This window comes from Cyprinus carpio, chromosome B18 (assembly GCF_018340385.1).
Source record: "Cyprinus carpio isolate SPL01 chromosome B18, ASM1834038v1, whole genome shotgun sequence".
Classification (NCBI taxonomy): domain Eukaryota; kingdom Metazoa; phylum Chordata; class Actinopteri; order Cypriniformes; family Cyprinidae; genus Cyprinus; species Cyprinus carpio.
Window position 1 is genome coordinate 22,161,699 of NC_056614.1, and position 18,020 is coordinate 22,179,718.

An 18,020-nucleotide genomic window follows, 5' to 3' on the forward strand; every position below is an offset into this window, starting at 1 on the left:
ATCTAATGTGCTCCACTCTACTGCTAATGGTCGATCCATAAAAGACCATCAGTGCCGCCATGCCAGCACCATTACCTGAGTCTTGCTGCCCCATCCTTCTTCCAGAATGGAGCTCTCAACAGTCATCAGACTTCAAATATTTCAATAACTGGCCAATATAGGATCTCCTCTTTCCTACTGTGTCTAAAGCAGTGGTTCTTAACTGGAGGGAATGCAATTGGTTGAATTATAATTATGCATAGTTAGCAAGTTTATTTTTGTGTAATAAATAGTTATGGTTCTGCATTGGATCACCAACAAAGGAACCAAAGCACTATAAGCGTCTAATGAAGTGTTAATTTCTACTTTACTGAACAGTGATTTTTTTCCCCCCCATGATATACACTTTTTTTTTTTTTTTTTTTTTTTTTTTTTGAAGCATTACAATTAAAAACTCCTGTTAACTGCTTTCACTGAATTCAATGTTTGCAGAGCATGAGTGGCCACTTATCACATCCACAATGTCAAGGGCCAGACATTCCTTATACAGTAAGTGCTCATTTTTTTTATTTTTATTCACGCTTTGAATTGAGCCAAACTTGTACAAACTTGTATCAAATCAAATGACTTTATTGCCTTCATATTCTCTTTCTATTTTTCCCCTTTTCTCTTCTGTAGTTGCTAGTGGAGCCCAATTGCTCACTCAAAAGCCAGACTGAAAACCATGTTTGGATCAAGGTCACATAAATCAGGAGTGCCTGGCTTACAGCCCAGGTGAGTTTTTTACAAGAAACATTTGATTTAAGACAGTAGACCAAGCCTGTCACCCTGCAATGCGCTAAACAAGAGCAGTCTAAACAATCTGCCAAGAAGCTACACCGCAGATTGCATCTCTTCTGCATCTCTTCTGCATCTCTCTGGGGATTAAGTCCAAAACCATAACTGCCATTTACTCCTTTCAATGCAAATGAATTCTCATCACTTTAGAAAAAGCCCTCAATTATTCTGAGCTATAGTCTAGAAATGGTTTATGGAATAATCATATATCACCTCACTGTAATGAGCAGAGTCAAGAAATATTAGGAACAATGTCTCTTCCAACAAAGTCAGTATGTCTTGAAACCATATCATTAAAGGACCTCACCTCCTTGCCCAAGTTTAAAGACAAAAAATTAAAGGTTTGTTCCCCCATAAACCAGAGTTCAGAACTGAACCGAGAATGCATTTTAAATTATGATCCAATTAATGAATTTGATTTGAACTTTAATTGCAGTAGAAAACAGAATGCAGATTTGCAATTCAAATGTAAATATGGAAGTAAAATAACATTTGTGTTCATATTATATAAAAGTAATTGTTTAACTACAAGTCTTTTTGACCTTTAACTTCTAATAAAACTTTTTAAAGAGTTTTTGAAGAATAAAGGTACAGCAGATAGCTAGAACAAGAACAGTACAATATGATTAAACAATAAATAGAACAATAAAACAGTATAATGACAGACAAAACAGATAAAATTACAGATAGAACGATTGACAGAATGATACAATGATAGACGAAAATAGAATGTTACACTTTATTGTAAGGTGTCCTTGTTACAATGTAATTATACATTTAATAACCTTATTATACATTAACTTCATGTATTTACTATATGGGTAGGGTTAGGATTAGGGTTTCGCTTAGGGTTACTCATAATTTATTATTATTATAATAGTAAGTACATGTAATATGTAACATGGACACTTTAAAATAAAGTGTTACCTAATAGAATAATAGATGTAACAATAGAATGACAGATATAACAATAAATAGATAGAACCATAAATATGACAACAGGTCAGATTCAAGACAGATTTATTTACTTAGATGGACAGAACTATAGTTAAAACAGAACAATAGAATGTACGATAGAACAGTAGAATGAATGATTATCGAACAAACGTACGATAGATTGATTGATAGATAGATGTTTCACTGAAGAAATAAAAATCATTGTAACATAATAGTGAGTAAACCATGAATACATTTTCTTTCTTTGTTTTTTTTTTTTTTGTCTGAACTATTTCTTTAATCCAATATGAATCACTACATTAGAACGAGGTTAGCGGCTTGTGTTGAAATAATGTGTTTTTATAAATTCTACCAACATTCTGGAAAATGTTATAAAATTGCTTTGAATGAGGTATGTAGTGAAAGCCAGAATTTGTCTGGAAACAAATGCGTTGCCAAAAAAAAAAAATTGTCTCTAATGCAGTAATGTAACCATAAACAAGAAATTCATCCCAAGTCTCTATTCTGTCACCAAGCAAAATTCTGCCATTAAAACACACAGATCAAGACAGCCAGAGAGAGTTACGTTTCCCCATGGCCTGCTCCTGTGAGTGAGTGTGTGTATGGTCAGGACGTGAGCGAGTCGTGCATGGCTTCAATCCCCTACGCTTCACTCTCCCACTCGGCCTGCACGTCATGTGTTGGGGGAGGGCCGCGTGTATGCGTGTGTGCTGCTGATTATGTGTTGCGTCATGCGTGGGGAAGTGTAAACACTAGGAAGCTGGAATCATTTTTCCTCTCCCACCATTTGTCTGTGTGTGGGTGGGTGGGAGTGTGTCTGTACACATGGCCAGATTGGATTGAATATTTCTCTACACATGGTTACAGCACCATTCTCACCCAGAGGAACAGATATTGCTCTTTCAAAGCAAATCAAAGTGGTCTCATATATATCTCAGGGAGAAATAAAAATGTACACAAATGAGATTGACACATTAAGAGTAAAGAAAATAATAATTTAATGAATTAAATATTTGTGTTTATATTGAGATCTCGCAGACTTTGCTGTGTGTGTGTGTGTGTACAGTTGAGTTCTCACCTGAAACTCTAAAGACATAATGGCAATATCATGATACTGAATAAAGATCATATTCACATCTTATATTTATACTGAACTCCAAAAAACTTTTCCATAACTATGCACCTTCATAAAATATCATAGGAAGATCAAAAGAACAACATTTATTTTGTTTTAGATGATCATTAGAAAGTCCTTGCCATAGTTAATGTCTTTACTGTCACTTTTGATCAATGTCTTAAAAGAAAAATAAAATCTAACTGACCCAAACTTTTGAATGGTAGTATATATGTACACACACACACACACACACACACACACACACACACACACACACACACACACACCTACCTACCTACCTACCTACCTACCTATCTATCTATCTATCTATCTATCGTTTAATGAAAACATAAAAGCGAGTCATTTAATTGAGAACACGTCTTTATAATATTTCATATTTTTCTCATGTTTTAGATGATCATTAGAAAGTCCTTGCCATAGAAAGTTTGAAAACCCTGCACTAGTCATTTTATTGGTTTACTGTAGCTTGCCATAGGCCCATGGATAGATCAGCTCTTTGTTTGTTTGCATGTCTATGTGTGTGTGCATGTGTTTGAGTGATGTCTGGGGATGTAGGAGCATGTCTTTGCTTTTGGTAAGCTCTGCTGCTCCGCTGGGCCTGACATGTTATTCCATCAAGCATGCCTAAACCTTTTGACATTTGTCCTGAAACAAACTTTCTCTTTTTCTGTCCCTTTAAGTATCTCAGCTTTTCATGCATAAACAAATGTAGACATAGAAATCGATGCAAGCTGCTAAAAATATACACGTACCAAAACACGAGGACATGAACAGATGGACAAGCCCAGATAAACAGAAGCGACATTGACAAATACACATTCACACATGCACTCATCACGCTAGGCCTTGAATATTCTTGCTTTTACTCAGCAGTATTCATTCACATAATAAGAGTATATTTGAAGCACACATGCTGATGTTATTAACTGGATGTTGTAATCTACTTATACATACACACAAAGGCAAACATGCACACAAACCTTTAGGCATGTGGAGTACAGCAGAGGGTCAGGCTGTAATCAATACTGTAACTTGAACACCTACTGTTTGCCAGTTTCATTAAATTTAAATATCTGCCCTGTAGAGAAAAAAGATGGACTGCGTTGTCCAGCCAGAAAAAAAAATACATCTTGACAGCTAGTTCACAGCAAACCCCCATCCCTCCATCATATATTCATTTCATATCTGCAAGCCAAGCATGATGTAAAGCTTGCATGTATGATAGTGTACGGTTACGTTATTGAATCTAAAATCTTGGAGCCAATAACCTATCCAAATACTGTTTATTCAAAATAAATAAATAAATAAAAATAAAATAAAAATACACAACTGCAACCACTTACCTAATTTTAGCCCCAACAAATTAAGGTTGAACACATGCAAATAACCCAAGTCCAGTGTGTTTAATGGCGTTAGGCTGTGTGAATTCCCTTAAAAAGCTGTTAAATCCACAGAACATCAGCGTCTCTCCTTGTCATCCATGTTCACAGGCTGCCACTGCACTGCCGCCACTAACTCTGATTTTCCCCACCACTGACCATCATCAACTATCAGCCTAAAAAAATTCTTAAAGAGACAGCATCACTCTCCCCTTGCGCGCTTTGGACACCCCTCCAGCTGACTAGGAACTGCCCTAATCTCCTCCTGCTTGTACGGACCAATCAGAAGCAGGCAGGAAATCAGTAGTGATGTGTAGTGAGAGAGGAAAGAGAGAGAAATAGGCAGCTGCGGATAATAGATATGGAGCGAGCGCAGACAAGAATCAGCAGGAGATTATATACTTAAAAGATCATGCCCAGTATATGATGGCTTGCAGGATGCTGTGACTGGGGTTTTACCATTACCGGTTCAGCGTATGTTAAAGAAATCACTATAAACTGCAACTTCATTAGATAGATAGATACTGTAGATGGATAGATGGATAGATGGATAGATAGATAGATAGATAGATAGATAGATAGATAGATAGATAGATAGATAGATAGATAATCAAGTTTCATCATTTCATTTATTTGACAAATAATTTAGTATTGTAGTGTCAGGGGCATCATGCACTCCTTATTTTGTGGGGGCACTAGTGAAGGGTGGGGGGTTCTTATGCTTGCATTGTGACACACAGAAGCCTCGATACCACTGTATAACTTATATAGGCTTATGTTTTATTTTGTTTTTATTATTATTATTATTATTATTCGAAATATTCCCAAACTATATCATGAAATATCTTGATTCTCGAATATGTGTAAGTAAATGCATTTTGCACCTTTATAGATTGACAAGGGCATGGACAAGAAGTTGTGCAGCATGCCCCGTTAGAAAGGGCCTGATCTTTCTAATGTTGTGCAATGCAAACCTGCAAGATTGAACAGTCTTTGCAATATGGACTTTGAAGGTCAGCTGGTTATCAAAGGTTACACCAAGATTTCTGACCGAAGAGAGAGATTTTTATATATATATATATATATATACTGTATATATATATATATATATATATATATATATACACACACACACACACACACACACACACATATATATATATATAATACAACTGATTTTGTATTTAATGTGAATTTTATAAAAACATTGCAAGTTACTAACACTCTCATTGTACAGAAAGAGAGCATAGCATGTTTACATTATCAAAGAATATTTTCACTTCAGTCTAGCAAGTTTAAGTTTAAGAAAACTCCCATAATAATCACTAAAACTGTTTACACTGTGAAATGAATCTCTTACTTACATTCGTAAGTCTTTGCTTTGTTGTTTCTGATGAGAGAGTTCACCAGAGAATTGAAACACATGACTCATCTGAATGCCTCTGATAGGTCATTGCATTCATAAACTCAACAGAATCGTGTGTGATCGGTTATAATGAGCAATGCTGTAAAAACGTGTATGTCTCTGGCTCTGTGCCACTAGCCACATCCAGACCTGATTACTACCAGACCTGTTGAATCAAGAAATCAGTTAAATAGAACCTGTCTGACAAAGTGAAGCTTGCTTAAAGAGCAACACATCATGCCGCAATCTAAAGAAATGCAAGAAGAGATGAGAAACAAAAAAGTTGACATGTATCAGTCTGGAAAGTATTATAAAGCCCTTTCTAAGGCTTTGGGACTCCAGCGAACCACGGTCAGAGCCATTATCCACAAATGGAGAAAACTTGGAACAGTGATGAACCTTCCCAGGAGTGGCCAGCCTGCCAAAATTACTCCAAGAACGCAATGACATCTCATCCAGGAGGTCATAACCTTGCCTCAATTAAGGTCAGTGTTCATGATTCAACAATAAGAAAGCGACTGGGCAAAAACTGTATCCATGGGAGAGTTCCAAGCCAAAAGCCACTGCTGACCAATAAGAACACAAAGGCTCGTCTCACATTTGCCCCAAAATATCTTGATTATTCCCAAGACTTTTGGGCAAATATTCTGTTGACTGACGCGACAAAATTTGAACTTTTTGGAAAGTGTGTCTCCTGTTACATCTGGCGTAAAACCAGCACAGCATTTCATAAAAAGAACATCATACCAACAGTCACACATGATGGTGGTAGTGTGATGTTCTGGAGCTGCTTTGCAGCTTCAGGACCCAAACGACTTGCCATAATTGATGGAACCATGAATTCTGCACTCTATCAGAAAATCCTGAAGGAGAATGTCTGGCTGTCAGTTTGTGACCTCAAGCTCAAGTGCACTTGGGTTATGCAACAGGACAATGATCCCAAACACACCAGAAGTCCACCTCTGAATGGCTCAAGAAAAACAAAATAAAGGTTTTGGAGTGGCCAAGTCAAAGTCCTGAATTAAATCTGATTGGGATGCTGTGGCATGACCTTAAACATGATTCATGCTCGAAACCCCTCCAATGTGGCTGAATTAAAACAATTCTGCAAAGAAGAGTTGGCCAAAATTCCTTCACAGCAATGTGAAATACTCATTGACAGTTATCGCAAATGCTTGATTGCCCTTAATAAATGAAATCATTCTTTCAAAATTACATTTGTATTTACTCTGGTTATCCTTGTGTAATATTAAAATTTGTTTGATCTAAATCTTTCAAGTGTAAAAAATATGCAAAAAACAGGGTGCTGTAGGTTTCATGGTACTGTAGATGGACTGATAGAATGCAACAGAGATGTTTTTTTTTTTGTTTGTTTGTTTGTTTGTTTATATCATTCTTAACGTTATTCCAGCATCTATGGCTATATTCATGGAGAGAACCAGTTAATCCATACAGTCGATCCATAAACAAGTTTTGTCTTTACACATGCCCGGTGACAATTTAGAGTATGCAAAAGGGAGAAAATTCTGCAAAACAGACAGAATGCTAGAACGTTAAACAGATAGATGGATAGAAGGAATGCTAGAGAGATAGAATGCTACAAATTAGAATGCTAGAATGCTATTTAAACAGACAGACTGACAGAAGGACAGATAAAATGCAAAAGACAGATACAAAGTTAGACCGATAGACAAGGTTAGAGAGACAGAACTCTACAACAGTGATCAATCATCTGAAAAAAAAAAAAGTATATATATATATATATATATATATATATATATATATATATATATATATATATATATATATATATATATATATATATATATTAATCATCTGGAAACCTAATTGCAATTGTGCCATTTGACTCAAGTAAATGGGTCATTGAATGCCCATTTTCCACAAGTTGATATGATTCTTTATGGTCTTAATGAAAAGTCAATAACATACTTTGGTTAATATTTCTCAATTGTAGTGTAAAAACACCCTTTTTACCTTGTTAAAATCAGCTTTTTTCACACCAACCCATTTTGTTGCATTTTCCTTTAAATGCTAATGAGCTCTGCTCGCCCCGCCCCTCTCTTCTGTGGGGTGACGAGCAGTCCTGTTTACCTTAGCCACATTTAGCTGCATTTAGCCACAAAACTTGCTAACTAGCACATTATTAGGAAAGTCGATTTGCAAAGAGTCATTAAAAAACCTTATACTCACTTCATCTGTATAGGTGAAGCTGGATCACGAATGATTTGTGCAAACATAGATGCATTTAGATAGTTCAGTGGGAGCATTCCCTTCAAAAACGAAAGTAACGTTAATTCTCTGTCTTCAGCGGCTCAGATGTCGGAAGTAAATGATGACTACTCGGTTCATTATTACATCCAACAAAAAAACACCTCAATCGCTTAGGAGCCATTCTTGTCTATGACTCTGCTCCGGCGTCAAAACAATGGCGGACTGTTCACAGCTCACTCAGGGTGGGTCTAAAGTAAGATGGTAGTGTCATTCAACTATCGTGGGAGCAGCCATGGTCTGTGTGATGTCACACAGCCAAGAAGCTGAGAATGGCTTGATTTGAAAAAGGGGATATTATTTAACTGCTGAGTTTAAAAAAGACCACTGGGTGGATTTTTATCATTATATTGTGGTTGTGTACACACACTGCCAATACACATTTATGTTCAACATATAAAAGTGAGTTTTGCATCCGATGACCCCTTTAAAGATAAAAGCAGTAGATTATTAGAATGGACTCAAATATTTGTATTATTGTTATTATTATTATTCATACATGCACCATCGAGATATTCTCATTGAATAAATGAATAGGATGAATCACAGAGAGAGCAAGAGGAATGGCTAAATTGACGTGGTTTGTTGATGAGATTTGAGGGGAGGCTCTTTCCCAAGCTGCATCCTCCTGCCAAATGCCGTCTTTGATGGAGTAATGCAATAGCAAGGTCTAGACACTAAGCACTGTATAATTGACGAAGTGTAAAACAAGATGGGCATAAAACCTACCTCAGAAATCTTGCCCTCAACTCTCAATGTTGATTTAATGAGTCACACTCTCTCCAGACCTCAGGCATATCATTTTGTTAATGTTTGCTTTTGGGAATGAGGTGAATACAGAGCCCAGAATATCTTCAAGCTGAAAGCAAACATTCAGAGACCATCTGTTGCATTGTGCGCTTGACATCTGAATGATCCATTTTATGGTTACAAATTAAAAGTGATCAGGAATTTTTTTTTTTTTCTTGCAACAAAATACATTTCCATAACCATCTACTCTCTCGCTAATCATTAGAATTAGATTTTGCCATTATATATATATATATATATATATATTATTTGGGGGAGTCGTGGCCTAATGGTTAGAGAGTCGGACTCCCAATCGAAGGGTTGTGAGTTCGAGTCTCGGGCCGGCAGGAATTGTGGGTGGGGGGAGTGCATGTACAGTTCTCTCTCCACCTTCAATACCACGACTTAGGTGCCCTTGAGCAAGGCATCGAACCCCCAACTGCTCCCCGGGCGCCGCAGCATAAAATGGCTGCCCACTGCTCCGGGTGTGTGTTCACAGTGTGTGTGTGTGTGTTCACTGCTCTGTGTGTGTGCACTTCGGATGGGTTAAATGCAGAGCACTAATTCTGAGTATGGGTCACCATACTTACCCATTTTACAAACATTAAACTCCTTTTTGGAGAAGTATGTTTGTGCTACTGTGCCTTGAACACTCTCTTTGCATGTAAGATAAGTCATAATGCTTAAATAATAAATAATTTAATTATAATTCAATTAATTATTAATTTAAATAATAAAGATAAACTTAATCCAAACCTACCTAATATTGAAACACGTATATTGCAAATTATAGACACTGAAATAGTATCTACTACTTATAGTGTATACTACTGAATAGGCTTTGTTGGAATTAATGTGTTTTTGTGTTGAAATGATATTCATATTCATTTTTCAGGTTTACTATAGCTAAACTATAATTCTGAAATGGAGGATAATTTTGTCAACTACAGAAATATTGCACATTGAAATTGTTTTTCCAGATGCAGCCCAATTAAAACACTGAAGGTGCAATTTAGCACATTTTAAGAGATTCAAGCTGCACATTTGATGTTCAAATAAATTCTCAAAGCATTTTCTGGTGGTGCAGTACTGAGACGTTGCTTAGAAGTTCATGATTGTTCCCTCTCTATGATTTGGAATAACAAAGCCAGGTGCATAATGACACTATTCCCAGCATATGGAGCACGGGGTTAACATCTGCACTGCTGAATGCTTTTATGTGACAGGACTGACAACTGCAGCCTTCACCAAGAACAAACCGGTGAACATATTGCCTTTACTAATGCTGGATTTAGAGTTAGAATCATTGTACTTCAAAACTTAGACACACATATGGCTTTTTTAATGAGCAGCATTGCCAAAATTAATAGAAATTGCTTTGTTTTACCAGAGTAAATACTTGCTTTTCCCTTTAATTAACCATGAAATGCATGACATATACAGTAGTGGTGAACACAGTAAGCTCTCACACATTTTAGTAGTGATGCAAACATGGCTGAAGTAATTCTCTATAAAAAAATAATTCTTTAAAATACTAAAAAAAAATCAAACCCCTTACTAAAATACAAATATAAAACACCTTATTAAAATATTTTTTTTACAGCAATAAAAGTGTAACTTTTTTTTTTTTTTTTTTTTTTGGAATAGTGATTACCACTACTGTTTATTTTGTAGGCTATAACCACAATTGTACTATAAATACCATGGTTAAGCAATTTGTAGTTACCATGTTTTAACTATAGGAAAACTTTGTTTTTGTTTTTTTTTTTGCAATAAAACCATGTTTATTTTCGTAAGGGACAAGCGGTTTTAGCCCGAAAAAATATTTTCATTGACAAAAACAACATACCATCAGACAGTTTCATTGAAAATAGGTACCTGTAGTGACATTTCTGCTAAACGGTACCACTATGGTAATTTCCAGACAGATGGCGATAAAAGGGGGTTTAGTTTTAACCAAAACAGACTTGAATCTATTTACCCTGGCTGTTATTTCTCAGCAGTTCGTCTGTAAATGTGGCACTAAAGTGTTCTATCGCGTTTGAAAATTACGTACCAACTACACTCAACCTTACCAATAATGTTAACAAAAGCAAACAAGAGATAAAAACACGTTTGCTTAAGCAACATTCCCGAGCTTTCTGAGCTCTTTTACCATGACTCCTATACCGAGAAAGTCAGAACAGCAAGGCTATTTAGGCTACGTGATGCAAATGTCACAGTGTATTGCTATACAAATAATACGCTAAGTTTAAAGTGTTTTGTGGTCAGGATATAGTATTGTGCAAGGAACCATGTGAAAATAAGTCTTTCTTAACTGATAATCTGCCCCTATGATCATAATTGTGTGAATAGAAATAAAATAGTTAGCGTTTTGCTGCCTCTAGTGTTCATTTCAGCTGGAAACTGTTGTGAATTGTAAGTGTAAAGGTACGTTTTTGAAGTCTTACAAAAATGTATGTAAAGCATACTTTTCCAGTGTTGCCAATTAAAGTCCTTGGCCTTCTCGTGACATCTCAAACCAACTTAACTCGATGACCTTGAGTTTCATGTCCAGGTTGTTGTGGAAGGGAACACGGAAGAAAAATAGCATCACTTTTCAGGTGTAACTTTCATGACCAGGGGAGAAGTTATACTTCAATATCACCTTCACTGGCTCTGCATGCCCGCGGGGGTGTAAAGTTAGGGAGGTTACTGTACTCCAGTGCCACACTGGGAGATCAAGTCTCTTCTCAAATATTTATAGGCCATCACTGCCACACAGCTGTTGCTGCTGCTACTGCTCAAAAACATGCTAACTGGCCCGTGGTCAATGTGAGCCTGCCTGTCAATCACCACACTGATGCTATCACATAATATAGCAGTAGAAATGCACATTATGTTCGTCACTTCAGCGAGTTTTTGTGGGACTAAGTCTGTATGAATGATGTTGGCTGGGTTGGCTGAAATTATAAGGGCTCGTCTGTTTGAAAGGAAGTGAATACAATGAGAATACTGCGAACTCTATGGTATGATTCGACTGTCAGAAGACTTGATGTAAGACTGCAATGAACCATATTTTCTTACACAATACAGCCTCTCATGTAAGATGACTGAAGCAGAAGTAATGAGACACTCTGTCCCTGCACAAACTCATTTTCCTCAGGCCGCACACATCTTGGCCAAACGCTTTTCATCAATTGTATCACTTGATATCCGACATGGATTAAAGCTTTAGCGTTTGAGCTGACCAACTGGTGGGTTTGTAAGAGATGACGTAAAAACTGTGGGTCTCATCCATTAACTGTGAGCACAATCATAGTCATGCATAAAACCCGTGTGCAAATATTTCACTGAAGAAATTGAGTCATCACATAAGTTTTTCTAAATTTAAGACCAATTTTAGAACTAATTCAAGCCACTCTTTGATGCCTTCTGAAACATTGATACTATAATATCATATACAAGATTTTTGAATATTTTATATTTTCAATAAATTTATATATATAATTGAAAATATAAAATAATTATATATAAATTTATAAATAAGGCGTGTATGCAGGACTTTCTGGTTTCATGTCTATATATACACACCTATTTTTCACCTGTAAAGTTTTGTATCAAAACCTTTCTATACACCTAAGGACACTTGTCAACATTATTAAAGAATGAGATTCAATTTTCAGCTGTAATTGTGATTTACGATATGTGTCGAGGTGTACAAGCCATGCAAATCTACAAGTCAATGCTATTGATTTTAAAAATAAATATTTCCTGCATAGTGTGTCTCCCTGTATATTTTGGGCTGTCAACATGTGTTTGCTGTCCCAGTAACAGATGTTATGTTTTTACAGGGCAAAGGTCGTGATTATGTAATGTGCGTACACGAGTATGTGAGATTACAGAGCGGAACTGAAGACATGAATATCCACACGGCGGGTTATTACTCTCAGATTAAACACATTCTAGCCTGACAGCAGTTTGGTTAAGCTTCTCCTATTGTACAGAGCATAACAGAACAGGGGTCATGAAAAAAATGAGGCATACAATGTGATATTCTAGAGGATGCCACTTAATCCTACAAGGGCAAAAGAGCTTGTCCTTCTGTTGAAGACCACTGGTTTTGTCCCATCATATTTTAAGATCTATATTTTAGACCACTGTTTCATAATTTAATTTTTTGAGTCCTCTAATGTCAGAAACAACCTACAAATATTCTTCAACCCTTTCAAATTAAAGGCCTGAAATGCTCTGGACTCGTCACTTAATGTCTCTCACCAATCTAATGGCATTGGGGTTGCCAGATCTCCAGGACAAAGATCTTAAAATCAAATCAAAACTAGTCTAAAAGCAAAACTCAAAACATACCACTTCCAAACCAAATACAAAAGATCCTAGATTATACATTTTCAGATTTCCTCTCATTTGTAGGCATGCTAAATAAGGTAGCAGATGAAAGTAGAAGTCATCAATTAAAAGCTGAGCTGAAAAACCAACATCATCATTGCCAAATGTCAAATGCTCAAGCTTTGAGAAGAAAAATTAGGCCACAGAATAGTATAAAAGTAGTCTAATTCTGCAGGAAAACCTCAGACGGGGCAACACTGTGCTGCACGACCCACTAATCACATTGCATTACTCTTTCTACAAGGATGTCCCACATGGCTCTGTTTTCGGCCCTTTAATATTCTCCATTTCCACCAAATTACTCAGTTCTCACAGCTTCATGGCTTAATTTTTCTTTTATTCTTTTATTGACAAATCATTGAGTTTTTTTTTTTTTTTTTTTTTTTTTTCTTTCTCAGTGATCTCTGTGATGTCAGTCTGTTTCTCAAAACATCTCGACCTGAATGACAAAAATCCATGTCACTCCTGGTCACAACCTCCTCAGATTAAACTCTCTTCACCTCACCTGAAGGTTGCACAGGTTCCCCAGGATACAGAAAAATCTTTGCATGACCAACTCACATTACAATCCTGCCGTTTCATGCTTCACAACTTAAAGAAAATGAGTCCCAGCTCCTTGGTCAGGCTTGAGGTATTTCATGGCCACATAACTTGTTGGCTTATCCTAAAATTGCAACCACCATCCATGTTAAAACTACAGAACACGTTATATCTTTGCTCAGGTTCTCTCACTGACTAAATGAAGTGTCTTAAAATGAAATTTAAGGCAATTATTCTATTCTAAAGCGCAGTCAACAATGTTACTACATGCTTTCTGTAATCTTAAATCACACTGCACACTGCAATCAGTTACATCTAGTCATCGAAAATATAAAAGACGATTTTATATATATTTTTCTGATGTATGAATATTTGCAATTATTATTGTATTGTTATTATTATTTTAAAAATACAAATGATTTTTTGGTAAATTCTAAGTGCACTGAAGGTCTGACAAATGAATAGGTCTGACAAAATTAAACAAAAACAAACTTTCATGTAAATATATTTTGTAATATAAATTAAAAAATAAAAGTTTAATCGAATTTACAAAGTATATGTAACTGTGTAAAGTAACTGATTTTACAACATTTTGCTGCAGGGAGCACTTCTAATGTTGTGCAATTACATTAGCATTCTTTTTGCCACTCTGAGGTTTGGTGGTACTGTACATGATTTGTATCCACAATAAATGCTCATGTGAATTTATATTCCTCTCTTTTCTTCTCTGCTGATGAATTCTCTACTGGTCCTCTGCATTTCTTTTCTATCTCTTCTGTCTCGTTCACTGCCAGTAGCTCTCCTCTCTATCTCTCTGAGTCAGTGTCTGCGTGCAGAGGCTGATGAATTGTGGGTTTTACTTCAACTCCCTCGCTGTCCTCCTCCATAACTGTGCTGTAGGCAGTGTGAGTAAAGCGAAGCCTTGAGTGTGTGAGCGTGGAGTGTGTTTGCGTGTCTGTTCGTGATGTATTGTGCTCTGCAGAGCAGGGACTGATGGCTATCCTATGTGAACTCTGTTTTTAGCCACATTCTAAAAATAAAGGTTCCAAAGGGGGATTTTACCATTGTTTTTTTTTTTTTTTCTTAGCCTGAAGATCATTTTAATATTCTGAAGAAACTTTTTCCAGTATAAAAGAACCTTCTGTGCAATGAAAAGGTTCTATGGATGTTGTTCATGGGACCATATATGGCAATAAAAAAACCTTATTTGGGATTTATCCTGAACTGAATTGCAGTATTTGGAAAAACTGCTTTTTAATGGACGCTGGGAAAATCAGTTTTTTTTTCTCTCTCTCATCCTCCTCTGGCATCATTCTGAAGTCAAAGACAAGTGTTTATTTGAGAGCCGATGAACTTTGATAAAGAACAGTGGGACTAAGCCTGCTCTGTGATGATATCTGCAGCGTAGCATCACATGAACGCCTTTCAAAGGATTTAACATGTCTGAGAGCACCAGGAAAGCTAAAAGCAAAGATTACAAATAATTATTGGTACTTACATTGTGTTTGATGGATTATTAAAATGGTAGACTAACTCATCAGGTATAGTAATTGGATTTCGTTAAACTGCAGTCTGCTACCTTTCTGATGCTAGATTAATAATATTTACTATTCTCACAATTCTGAAAAAAAGGTGAAATATAAACTTGCAATTCTGAGAAGAAAAGTCCTCACTGAAAGTCAGAATTGATTTAAAGTTGCATATTAGACGAACAAAAAAATACATGAAAATTAACTTTAAGTTAAATTACTAAAATGGAAATTTAAAGCTATATATTAAAATGGAATAGAAAAAAAAAATCAAAACGATTAAAAATCCATTACTTTTATGATCTGTTCAAAAACATTCATGGAAAACAAAAAAATTGAACAATCTGTTAAACATCTCCTTTCGGATTCCATTGAATAAGCAAAATCATGTTTAGTACAGCTTGACGGCACGTAAATGAAGACGGTTTTCATTTTTCAGGGTGAATTATTCCTTTAACATCAACACAAAATGAAAATTGACCCTATTTACTTTTTAAAAGCATGTTGCTGCAGATTCATCTGGGCTAAATGGCTATTTAGGCACTGCTTTAGCAAACTCACATGCCAGGCCTACTTTTTACAATCCAACCAATTCCTGATGGATAAAAATCAAGTTTCATTATCACGAACATTCTAAAAAATGTGCCAAATTGCAGAAGCAAAAGAGGTTGAAAACAGCAATTCACATTCCTTTAAAAGGCTTCATCGCTCTTTACAATCACAGGTGAAGAGTAAAAGGTCAGAAGCTGAAATGAAAGGCGTTTGGTGACAATGCTGAATATTAGGAGGATATCTGTGTTAAGACGAGATAAGACACCTCCACAAAATGCTGTTGCACTGTCAACGGAAGCCTTTCATCCACAAGCATACCACGATCACACACTTTTTCAGGAATCCTTTATAAAAAGAAGTCTGTGGGCGAGGTGAGTAAAGCTAAAGGCAGGAAGCTGGCTGTGAGAGGAATGAGTTCAATAAAACTAGCTCTGAATGAAACCGAGCAAACATCCCTGCTTATGAGAGTATAACTCGTTTTCCTTTCAAGAGGCTAAAATTAGTCTAAATCTACACCGACAGAATGAAAAGAAGTGCTCAGCAAGAAAAGAAGAACTTCTAAGTATCTTCGGGGAATGATTCATACTGTAGATAACTTTCAGCTTCGGCGCCTCCTTTATATTTCCAATTTTAGTGCCGTTTAAAGACTCAGACAAACTGACCATCAGTTTGCCAACTCACTGGGGACATTTTTTATGTAAAATAACTAATTTCAACAATAAAAACAATAGTTTGACCACTTTTTTTCCTTCTACATAGTATGCTTCAATGTAAAAATAATTTAGACTGGTTTTGTAAATGTTTATGTCAGTGTGTGTCTACTTTTAATGGAAAGATTTTTTATTTTTTTAACAATCTTTTTTTTTTTTACCTTTTACTAAAAACTCTAAAATTATATTTTTAAACTATATATCTAAAAATGTCTTCAAAAGTGTTAACTAAGTAAAAAGGTTTCTCACAGAGTTAAAACCAGATCAATCTAATAAAATGTGTGTGTGTGTGTGTGTGTGCGTGTATGTATGTATATACATACATATATATATACTGTATATATATATATATATATATATATATATATATATATATATATACACACACACACACATATATATAAAACTTATGTCATCCTGAAATATTGGTTTTGTAAACTGGGTAAAATAATCATTAAATAGATTGAACTCAACATTCAGATATTAATAGATCAACTATTATAGATCATTTTCTAGTGAATAATGATTTAAATGTATTTACAAGTTATGAAACGATACTATGCTACTAAGCTACTAGCAAATGTCTACATTTATAGTGCCTTTGTGTCCCTTTTAAAGCTTGACAAAATGTGTTGCTATTGGTAACTAAAATGAATTACAACAATTTTTATAAATATTAGATGAAAAACTTAAACTTAGAAAAACTTAAATGAAAATCAGAAACTAATCTTTTTTTAAGTTAAAGTACTAATTACTAAAATAAAATTAAAACTATACAGATTAAAAACAAATTTTAAAAATTACAAAAACAAATAAATATCAAACTAAAATTAAAATGTCAATTAATAAATATAACAATATAAAAATAATACTAAAACAACACTGTTTGTAACCTCCAACCCTCACACAAGTGCCTCGAAAAGAAAGCCTAAAGTCCCATTTAAGCGGGTGAGAAAAATGATGAGAGAAATTTGGATGGTACATTTTCTCCATTCATTTCTAAAAAAATATTTTGGATCCTGGCAAGATATAGAAGAACGGACAGAAAACATAATAAAATAGTTCAGCACATACTGTACTGTACTGATATACACCAATCACAGTCATTTCAGAGCAATAAAACATTAAGTGGAGAATTTGAACACGAGCAAAAGGTTCTTGAACTCAGTGCTATGTTGAAATGTTTTAAATGTGAGAAAAATGAAGGAATGTGGAAGCAATCTTCATTATAATGAATCATCAGCACAGGGTCTGCGCCGCATGTTTATGGTGAGGCGTTATCAGTGACACACTCGGGCGACTGTCTCACTCATAAATGAAACACATTATTTCCATTGCAGACCGGCGTACATATTGCTAATTAAGAGGTCCATCTGCAATAAGCAGAGAGAAGAAGAAAGAGCAGGAGAACGGCTGTGCTGGAAAGTCACAGATAGCAAGGACTGGAGGACCAGACTCTGAATATTAATACGCCATGTTACGGACCTCCATGAATACAAACTGCTTCCATCCATCATGTCAAAAACAAGA

At 35.6% G+C, this 18,020-nt stretch overlaps 1 protein-coding gene across 3 annotated transcripts in view; it reads right to left on the reverse strand.

Annotated features, from left to right (window-relative positions):
• The window catches only part of pclob (piccolo presynaptic cytomatrix protein b), an 88,479-nt gene that overhangs the window by 68,614 nt on the left and 1,845 nt on the right, over positions 1–18,020 (reverse strand). The window contains exon 1 of one of the 3 annotated variants that reach the window (XM_042744367.1): positions 4,255–4,484. The exons of 1 other annotated variant lie outside the window; for it this stretch is intronic. The gene's annotated coding sequence lies outside the window, so the exon portion shown is untranslated. Of the gene's footprint in view, positions 1–3,891; positions 4,019–4,254; positions 4,485–18,020 lie in introns of those variants that run through there. One more of the 3 variants, XM_042744370.1, reaches the window with a different exon arrangement.